A 10,482-nucleotide genomic window follows, 5' to 3' on the forward strand; every position below is an offset into this window, starting at 1 on the left:
TATTAGTACCCAACTGCTGTAATTAGACACTAATTTAATCGCATCGTTCGATTACTTCACTGATGTTCTTTGCTACAATAATCTACTCCCAGTACACCCAGAGTCCATTTGGTCTGTTAGTGCACTTCCAACAGCCCATAAGCCGATTCAGGATTCTAGCCAATTTGTTTGCAATTTCATTGCTAACAAAATCACTGGTATGGCGGTCCAGTCTGGTTAAAGTAGTCGTGCTCACACGATTTAAAGTTGGTTTGAACTGATAGCAGGGCTTTAATACCCGCTTGACTGCTATAAATCGCTTGGTAATGGATAGGATGCGTAGCCTAATAAAGTGTACATCTCAGACTGGAAGACACTGGCAAATCGGCCAAGATAGAAAGCTATCGTAGGTTGGGGTGTTTTTTATAAATTCCTGTTCGTGTAGAAACTACTATGTAGCACCGTCGCCTTAACATACTTCTTCACTTAAATGTGAAGAAGTTCTCGGCTTAAAGAGGACTTCCATGACAGCCAGAAAGAAGCTCTGGTCTACAGACATTCATATACTGGAGCGAATGGAGAATTTCAAAAAATGCTTTTGAATCCATGCCCATCTGAATAATGTTTCACAGAAATTTGTTATTGATCATCGAATAGATGGGCCACTTTAATATCACACAAATTTTCAACAAAGTTTGAAGTAAAAGTGTGAAGTTAAATAACGTATGTAATGTATGTGTGTATATTAATATGGTCAAACTGTGTACACGTTGGCACGACGCTACTAACAACAGAAGTAATGCAAAATGGTCAAGTCGCTGATTTCACTCAAAAAGATGACAGGGGTATTTTTTTTTTATTGCCCTTGTAGGCAGATTAGCATACGGCCCACCTGATGGTGAGTAGTTACCGTCGCCCATGGACTTCAGCAATGCCAGGAGCAGAGCCAAGCCGCTGCCTATTCTAATAATATAATCTAATATAATCATAATGAATGGATGTCAAGCTTAAATTAGTACAAAATTTTAAACAAACCCATTTTTATTACTTTCCTTATTACAATTTTACACATAAATTTACACAAGCAATTTTTAAAACATTGGATTCCATATCTAGAATGTTATAAGTAGGTACCTTTACTACTTTTAATACGTGTATATGAATTTAAATAAATAGTTCTAATATCCTTTGTGTGTTGATTATATTGTACAAAAATAAATATAATAACTTCCGTAGCGTGTAGGCACAAAGTACTGTGGTTTGAAACTAGCAGATTTCCTGGTTGCATTATTGTAAATGAATCATTTTGCGAAAGAAAAAAAACATTGTTCTGAGATCAGCATATTTTCAAATATTCGTATTATACGTACTGATTTTACAATTATATTTGCTATGGCTACATACCTATTATTATATTTGGTAAATAGCCTATTAAAGTCTTTGAAAATCTTCACAGTGGGGAAACTGCATTGAATGAACTAACTTATCTACTTTTAATCGAAATCATTTCATCGACAGGCATCCGATACGTACTTACTGAATCTCAATTAAATATTAACATAATATTTAATATCTATATTATATTACTAATATTATTTAATTGAAGATCTTCCAAATTATAATCTCACAGTCACTAATTAAGAATCATAAAGAATGTAAGTCTTATAATTAAAAGTGGCCATGGTGCCACATTTAAGTGGAAACCAAGGATGTCTACTTGAGCTCAAACAGTACATATTGCCGTATTATGTTGTCAGTACTTAAAATAATAGCTGTAACTCTTCTAAAGTAATGAACGTTAGGTACGTTGAATTTCTTTTATACGTTTTTATTGCATTAGATCGCTGAACGAGCAATTCGAATTTGTTTCGATTAAGAAGTTGTAGGAAGATTCCATCATTGATTGATGAACAGTAATTATTCCAATCTAGATAGTTGCGTGCATGTTTTTGGATTATCAACCGACGCGAAAGTACAATTTCCTTTATAATCACAGATCCTATAAGTTTCTACATCTGAACCATTTACAATTCCAATGTGTTTTATGTTGATTAAATATTCATCCACACTCAAAGGTCAAACAGGTTAATAATAACACATACATCTGCTGGTGCATACCAGTGAACCATGTTCAATAAATTTTGCGAATAGGTTTTCTTGGAAATGTATGTATTAGATTTTGTTGGTCCTCGTTGGAGGTCAGTGACGTCAACACATTAGAAAGTCGTCGATTAATGTGCATGTAGAAGGAGCTAGCGCAGTCTCGCGCGGAGGTGTGGCGCTGGCGAGACCGCGAGCTACGGTGCTTTGCACGTGCGTGCATCGCAACACGCAACCGGTCTGCGGAATGTTACGTTCGTGTGCGTGCGCAAGCCCCCTCCAACACACACAAAGCACTAACACAACGTCGACGTCGGATTGCATCAGCAACTCATTGTTTTTTTCGTACCTAAATATAATTTGTTCTTTCGTCAATCGATGCCAATACAAATAAAAGTTTGCCAAATGTATACAATGTAAATATTATTATTTTACATTCCGGGCTTGTTTGTGGAGCGTATAAACACTAAATCATTATTAAATTTTCATTCTGCAAACCAAGAATGGGTGACATTGAAATTTAAGATACGCAGATGCACAGTTGGTGTCGGTATTCACTTGTGGACTTCGGTCTGTCTCATTAAAATTTATTATGTTTGAACTAGTAATGTCATGGGTGTATTATATTACATAAGGCAAAAAATACAATGAAGAACGATTAGGTACCGACTATGACGCACACGTCGCTGGCACGTCCCGATTGGCTGGCATAACCAAGCCCCTTGACGTCATTTCAGTTATATCAATTCTTTAATTAAAAGCAATTCAATTCAATTCAATTAATATGACCATTTTATAAGGAAAACCCGATCTAAGAAACAGTGTTCCTCAATTATCAGGAATTTAGTTTGATTTAGTCTTAGGTTATTTCCATTAAAATTGTTTGTTCGTGTTACTGTTATATGTACGCCTTTAATTGAGGAGGATATTCATATTCTTTTTTGATATTTGGTGGGTGAACGAGCTCACAGCCCACCTGGTGTTAAGTGGTTACTGGAGCCCATAGACATCTACAACGTAAATGCCGCCAACCACCTTGAGATATGGGTTCTAAGGTCTCAGTATAGTTACAACGGCTGCCCCACCTTTCAAACCGAAACGCATTACTGCTTTACGGCAGAAATAAGCAGGGTGGTGGTACCTACCAATGCGGACTCACAAGAGGCCCTACCACCAGTAATTACGCAAATTATAATTTTGCAGGTTTGATTTTTATTACACGATGCTATTCATTCACCGTGGAAGTCAATCGTGAACATTTGTTAACGTAGGTACGTATTTCGAACACTGATACATCGCTCAACACGAATGCACCGGACATCTTATCCTTTACGGTCTGTCTTGTTTGTAATTAATACGTAATATTTTTATTTGTTTTCCGCGTAGTGTAGGCTAGTAGTTTATTTTCATCTTGCTTCGATCCTTTCCTTTTAAACCTTCTATTTAAATATATATAATAAAAGCCTTACAGTACGTGTTATGACGGTATCTGTATACATGTTAATGTACGTTAAAAGCAAAGCGGTTTTGTGTCTCGCTATCGGCTTGCGCGATAGCCGACAAACGATAGCTTTTATGAGAATTTGATAAAATAACACCATTTCCACGCGTTATCTGTCGTCGGTAATTGGGAAAATGCTAGGTTTTGTTGGCGATTAAGCTGTTCACTTAAACAACGTGAATGCCTCTTCCTGTTTATGAAATGGAGTCACAATGGGTTGGTGTTATACCATCTGTCTCAACCTTCAAACAGGAACACATTACTATAATATGTAGTACGTAATATACGCGGCAGAATGCGGCCACACATGACATTTCTATGGCCTCCGTTCGCCACCTAACATCATCACAGAAAATAGTGGAAATAAAATTGATTGGGACAAGCTCGATAAGTCGATAAGATATGCATGAAAAACATATGATTAAAATTTACAAAATGGTTTCTATACATGATTTGAAAATAAAAGTTGAAAGAAAATGCATTGTAATGATGACAGACTTAATATTTGATTAAGACTCATGATCACGGAGACACATTAAGTACATCGCTATTTGCTTTTTTACGTCATTGCCCAAAAGCGATGTCACAAACTCTGTATTTGGTATGTAGATTTCTTAGATTTGTGAATATGTGGCTAATTATGCTATCTAAACAGTAGCCAAGTACATATAATACTAAGAAATATTAATTTTAGGAATGTTTTCACAGCGAATATTACGACATCGTGTCTATGCAATCTTAAGAGTTAGATAGGCTAATAAAAAAATGAGGTTTCGCGTTATTGTTCAAATGCCAGTGTATTTGAAAATTCTGAAGAGCTCTTTCGTTTTTAAGCTGTTTTTGAAAATACTATTTTTTTATAATAAGGGTATTTAATTTTCGTGAACAATATTTATACAATATTATTTATTTCGTTTGAAACGATAGTATTTTAATAAATACAGTAGTAACAATTCGTTTACCAGCCTATATTCAGGCATTATGGATCTTTTAGTAGGCAAAAATTGATATGTTAAAGTAAGGAGAAATTGCTGATTTTCCTGATTAGTTAATTGGACCAAATAATATTGTAGCTTGGTTAGTTATAAAATAATTAAGCTGGGCTTAATAAGTCTTTCTTATTTAAGCTTTCAAAGGCGAGTAGGTGCTGCGTTAAGTTTGTTAGCTCGTTTTATTAAAATTATTAAATGTCTGTCACATTTGGATTGTATGGCAACAGTCACGTACACCAGCTTCTTCAAAAAATCTTCAAATGTCTTTGAGCACACGTCATCACTTCTTCGAAATTCATGCGTACATAATAAAGTTCAATAAAACACGTTTTATTGCGGAAATTATTGTCATTTAAAGTCAGATGTATGTTTGTGGTCTTTCTTTGGGCCTATAAATCTGGTTTAGATTATGTAAATTTTAGTCTAAATAAATATGTATCCTGCCTGAACTGTTTCAAATATATTTACGATTGGTTTTATTACAAAAAAAGTATTATGAAGTCATAGTAATACATTATAGTTAAAATATAAATAAAACGTTTCTTATTTCTTTCCTTTTTTATACTTATATTGTTCTAAAATAAAACGGTTCGTACCTTAACCTTATTTTTTCCCTACAATATAATAATCTTCTGAAAACAAACGATGTTCATTCAAGAAAAATATACCACAAGGTCAGGTGCTATCGAAGTACAAGTCTTGCATGCACGATTAGTGGAAGTCCAAAAACTTCCAAGTAGTCTCAATGGAAAAAATTGTATTGCAAAGGTGGATGATAGCATCGCTGAAAATATGCATTGACAAACAATTACCAGCACCAACCGAAAATCTAGCTAATGAGTGTTAAATAAAAGAACGTGTATGATTATTGAAAAACTATTTTTTTGCTCATGTTACAATCACTTCATGACCTCGAGGCTGAACACAAATGAACCTTCAGCAACCCACACATGCATGGCGGTAGGCGTGTACCTGTACGGATATGTAAATGAATGTTGTTATGCAGGAGCACACATATGTAAGTAACGTTGTGCGTCTGTGTGAATGTACAAGAATGCGATTCATTTGTGTAGGCGCCAGCAAACACGTACACCAGTCACCTGACCGTCTCGACCATCAACCCTTTGGCATCAAAACGTCAGCTGTCACTAAAGTCATTATGTAAAATAATCTTTGTTCCTTTTATGTAAGTCTCAAAATATGACTTGATCACAGCTTTATAAACGTAATTTTATTGACATCGTACGTAATGAAATTTTCAGATCAGAATTAAAAGGTTTAAAAAAAAGATGACTTGAAGGAATTTGTGTTCAGTTCTGATAGTTATTAGGCTTTGTTTGGAATGGTACAGCAGATTGGCAAACTACATCAGTTTGCAGCGATGTGCCTTGATCTCGAAACGCTTGCCGTTTTGTGACGCAGAAGCCTCTCTCTCTGCCTATTTTTATTTTCAATCACTGCCCGGCGTACCTACTCCGATTAAGTCAGGGTTCAAATACTAATTTTCACATTAAAATGCGTAGATACCTAATGCGCTTTCACGAACGCTTTCCACGATTAAGAAATAGGAACATCGTGTAATAAAAGACAAACAGCAAGATTAATCAATTTGCATAATTGTGAGTTTGATTTAACGTTTCAAGATGGCAAACATATTCAGTAGGTAATCATTTATTACCTAACATTTATCCAATGGATCGTCCAGCGGCTTAAAGTTTAAATAAACCAATTGAAATTTTCAAACGAATATTACTTCGTGCTACCTTGGACTTTATACTAAATTCGACCTATAATTGATAAAGTATAATTATATTTTTTGAGAGTTATTGAAGATTTTTTTTTCTTTCATAAATATACACTATGCACCGTACCGACCTGGATTAAGTATGCCAAATATCTATCATAATCTATCCTCTGCACGTATATCTAATGAGCTAAAAGGTGTGCCAATATTTTTTCTATGTTTAAATATACCTATATTTTTCAATGTTGTTTGCCGAAAAAATTATATTTTTATCGTCTTTGATATTGATATAACGTACATAATAAATTACAGGAAACCTCATTGATGGTAATAAATTAGTTGAATGACGCCATTGAAGTTGTGATCTCTGTCTATTGTTTACATTAATCACGTAACACGGTACCGCGGTGTGCCGTGAGCTTGTTCACCAGTCAGTTCACCAGTGAAAAATCTATGTTTTTTACTTTCCAGCTCAAGCAAGGAAAAACAATGATACGCTAAGCCGATTCGATTCACCTTGATGGCTCCATCGATGGGCGTCCTTGGAATGAGCTGCGCTGTCTGGTTGTAGTTTTGACCCCGGTAATGACCTCGGAGGGGATCGGACGCTTAGGTGAAGAGTGCAGGGGAGTCGTTTAGTGGGTAGGGCTCTGAAAACATTCTTGGGTCCGTGGTCTCGCAGTCGCGGACCAGTCTCACATACACCGCGCGCCCCTCCCAGCCTGAAAAAGAGGTAAAAAAAGGCGTTTCCCCTGGCATTGCTGACGTCTATGAGTGACGGTAATCACTCACCACCAGGTGGGTCGTATGTTCTTCTGCCTATAAGAGCAATAAAAAACACTTCTCTCGTATAAACAAACTTTTTCGAGGTCAAGGCTATCGACTGCGCGTTTAAGACAGCGCATTACACGAGCATCGTTCTGTTTGGTGCATATTCATTTTAATTTTAGTAATTAATAATATTATTTCTCCACAAAAATTGTACGTAGATACAATCTATAAAATAATGATAAAAGGTATTAGATATTAAAACGAAGCCACGAATCATTTACGCATTTTAAAAATTGTATACCTAACTAACCTTAATTACGGTCAATGGAAACCTAAAATAATCAATTATCAGTTCAATCAGAACTATTGTTGTCCGGTAGTTTGAGTCGTTCTCTAAATTTTGACAGCGTCGTTAATCTAGAAGATCTCTTATATTAGGCAGCGGCTTGGCTCTGCCCCTGGCATTGCTAACGTCCATGAGCGACGGTGAGCACTTACCATCAGGTGGGCCGTATGCTCGTCTGCCTACAAAGGCAATAAAAAAAACCTTGACTTACTGTACCAAGGAGTTCAGGTCTAGTCAGCGTCATACTTTCCGCATTGAAGGGGGTGGCATAAGACTACCAAACAATAAACATTTTGATATCAAACTTGAAGCTGGGTGGCGAAATTCGGGTTTAAATATCTAGAAAATACGAAAACCACTCATCTCGTACACCAGTGATGAACCCTCACATTATCTGCTTACCTAAAGCAATAAAAAGGCCCCATCATCCTTGTCCTTTTTCCCCTACATAATGGCTGGTAGCCTCGAGGAGCTTTTTTAGCTACGCACGGTTTTGTAAAGTGACCTCACGAGGTTCACCATGGGAGAACTTGCTAACATTAGCTGTTGCAAGAACAGTGTTAAGCTGAATCTACCATCGGGTCGGAATGAAACGGTAATGTTTTATTTTCAGTTGATTTTTTAATGAGGATAAGTTAATTTAATAAAAGGCACCAATCAGAACCGTAACTAGTATAGTCTATAAATTTCATTACTTTTCTGTTCTTCCTAAGGAGAGACTTTCGGTTCTTCCTAAGGGGAGACTTTCTGTTCTTCCTATTCTCACTAAGTTAGATAAATCGCAGAGTTTGGGTTATAATGGAGGACAGCTCGATTGTCGCCAATTGAAAATTGTCTTTAAATTAAAATGGTTTGGTTTATTTTGAAATGACCTCACTGATGCTTCGGCTCTGGACAATACTTATTAAACAAAGATTGATCATTTTCAAATTGAAAACGTGACGAGGCGAGTCTGGTCTCGAAAATATTTGCGGTCAACTCACGCTATTACTTTAGGTCTCCGTGACATTAAACACTAACTATATTGTACAATAACTGACGCGTAATTATCCTCCTCGAACGATGCCTTTGTAAAATCCCATAGAACATTCCCAATCTCGTCTGTAATATGTGATGAGTCTGCCCTTCATGAATAATGCACTTATTCTTATGAATTATACATTTCACTTTCTGACATAATGTGGTAACTTCTTTCCTCTCCCATAAAGTTACGCGGGCCACTTCTTTCGCGACCCTTTGTGGGTGTTATTTGACAGCGCCAGTCAACCTAATATGAACAGAATTCGAATGACGTTTTTCTTTTAACACTATTCGTTGTCTATGAAATGATTCTTTTTTTTATAGTGTGGTATCTACTTGTGCGGACTTACAAGAGGTCCTACCACCAGTAATTAAATTAAAACGTGCAAATAACACTTACTTTATATTGCCGCTTTGCAAATTAATGAAATACATTTAAATGACAAAACCGAAAGGACATACAGGTGGGCATCTATAGAGAAGCCATCTAAATTAATGATCACGGAATGTCCAATTTTTTAAACAAATTTCCAACAAATACAAGCCGTGATAAAAAGTTAAGTGCGTCAATATTTAAATCACGTCTTCGTTTCCGCCAAATCGCTAATATGTAATAATTTAAAAGCGGTTCCACTTGGCAGTTCTTCGTTGTGATAATAATGTAAGAATGCATTCAAGGACAATGCTGTGTACATTACAAGTTAGCTTTTTAATGTGTAAATTATCTAACATTGACGAGAAATTCGTAATCACTAAATCTACATTTAATGGCTAGAAGTATAAACCGCTTTGGCAACACTGTAAAGTAACTAATATTGTAATGATATACTTAAAAACAGAAAGAAAATTGAATGTATGAGAACTGTTCAGAGGAAATTAAGACACACTACTTCTAACTGCAGTGAACGATAATTAATACTAGTGATATTTGATAGCACAAAGGAAAATATTAATAAAATCGCAAATGAAATGTGCTCACAATTTTATATGTTAGATCCAAATGAACATAGCCCTAAAGATTAGTCAGGTGAAGTAGCCAGTATAGCAGTAGAATTGTTCTCGAAAAACCTGTTCTTTGACAATAGGCTTCCGAACATCATTTCTGCCACTCACCAGGCTTCGTTATTAACTTCCCTCGTCAATTAATAATAAGCGCCTTTACATATTATGTTTTTTAGGCTCGGTTTTGCTTCTGGCATTGCTAATTTCGACGAGTGACGTTGACCACTTAAGATAGGGTGGCTTCGACCCTCTAGGCCGTAAACATGTTTGCCATTGATGGAAATAAACAAATAAATAAATAAAATATAGTAATTACCTAAGATGAGCAATTGTTTATTAAGTCGATTTTTATTGTGATACATTACAGAAACAAAAACCATTGCTGATATCATCCAGACCAATTTATTTCAGACAAGCTTTATCAATCGCGATAGTAACCACAGATATCTGATAAACATTTATTATTGGCAAAGATAAGAAAGGAGTTAGCTAAAAAACTCAGAACGTACTTTTTTCAAATTTGGAAACTTTTCGTTAACGTAAATTGTGAGATTATAAAACAAGATACGTATGCCAAAAAACAATTAATTTATTTTAGACGTCAAAAATAGATTCCATTTCACAAGGTAGAAAATCTGTATATACTCGTATATAGAAGAAATATTTCCTTTCTTATTATTTGTACTAGCGACCCGCCCTCGCTTCGCTTCGGAAACATTAAAACACACATGAAACCAAAAAAATAAACTAATTTTTTTTTAAAAAAAAGTAGCCTATGTTCATCAGGGACAATGTCGGCTTCTAATGGAATAAGAATTTTTCAAATCGGTCCAGTAGTTTCGAAGCCTATTCGAAACAAACAAACAAACAAATCTTTCCTCTTTATAATATTAGTATAGATAATATTAGTATAGATAAATTTTGGCAAATAAATATTTTTCCAAAAATAAATAATTGACCCCGACGTGATTTGAACACGCAACCTTCTGATCTGGAGTCAGACGCGCTACCGTTGCGCCACGGAGTC

The 10,482-nt window shown here is 35.6% G+C and overlaps 1 non-coding gene across 1 annotated transcript; it reads right to left on the bottom strand.

Moving 5' to 3' along the window:
• Window positions 1–10,410: 10,410 nt before the first annotated feature.
• TRNAW-CCA (transfer RNA tryptophan (anticodon CCA)) lies at window positions 10,411–10,482 on the bottom strand. The gene has a single exon. It is a non-coding gene; the product is annotated as a tRNA-Trp (tRNA).

Source organism: Bombyx mandarina, chromosome 05 (assembly GCF_030267445.1).
Source record: "Bombyx mandarina strain Sakado chromosome 05, ASM3026744v2".
In the NCBI taxonomy this organism is placed as follows: domain Eukaryota; kingdom Metazoa; phylum Arthropoda; class Insecta; order Lepidoptera; family Bombycidae; genus Bombyx; species Bombyx mandarina.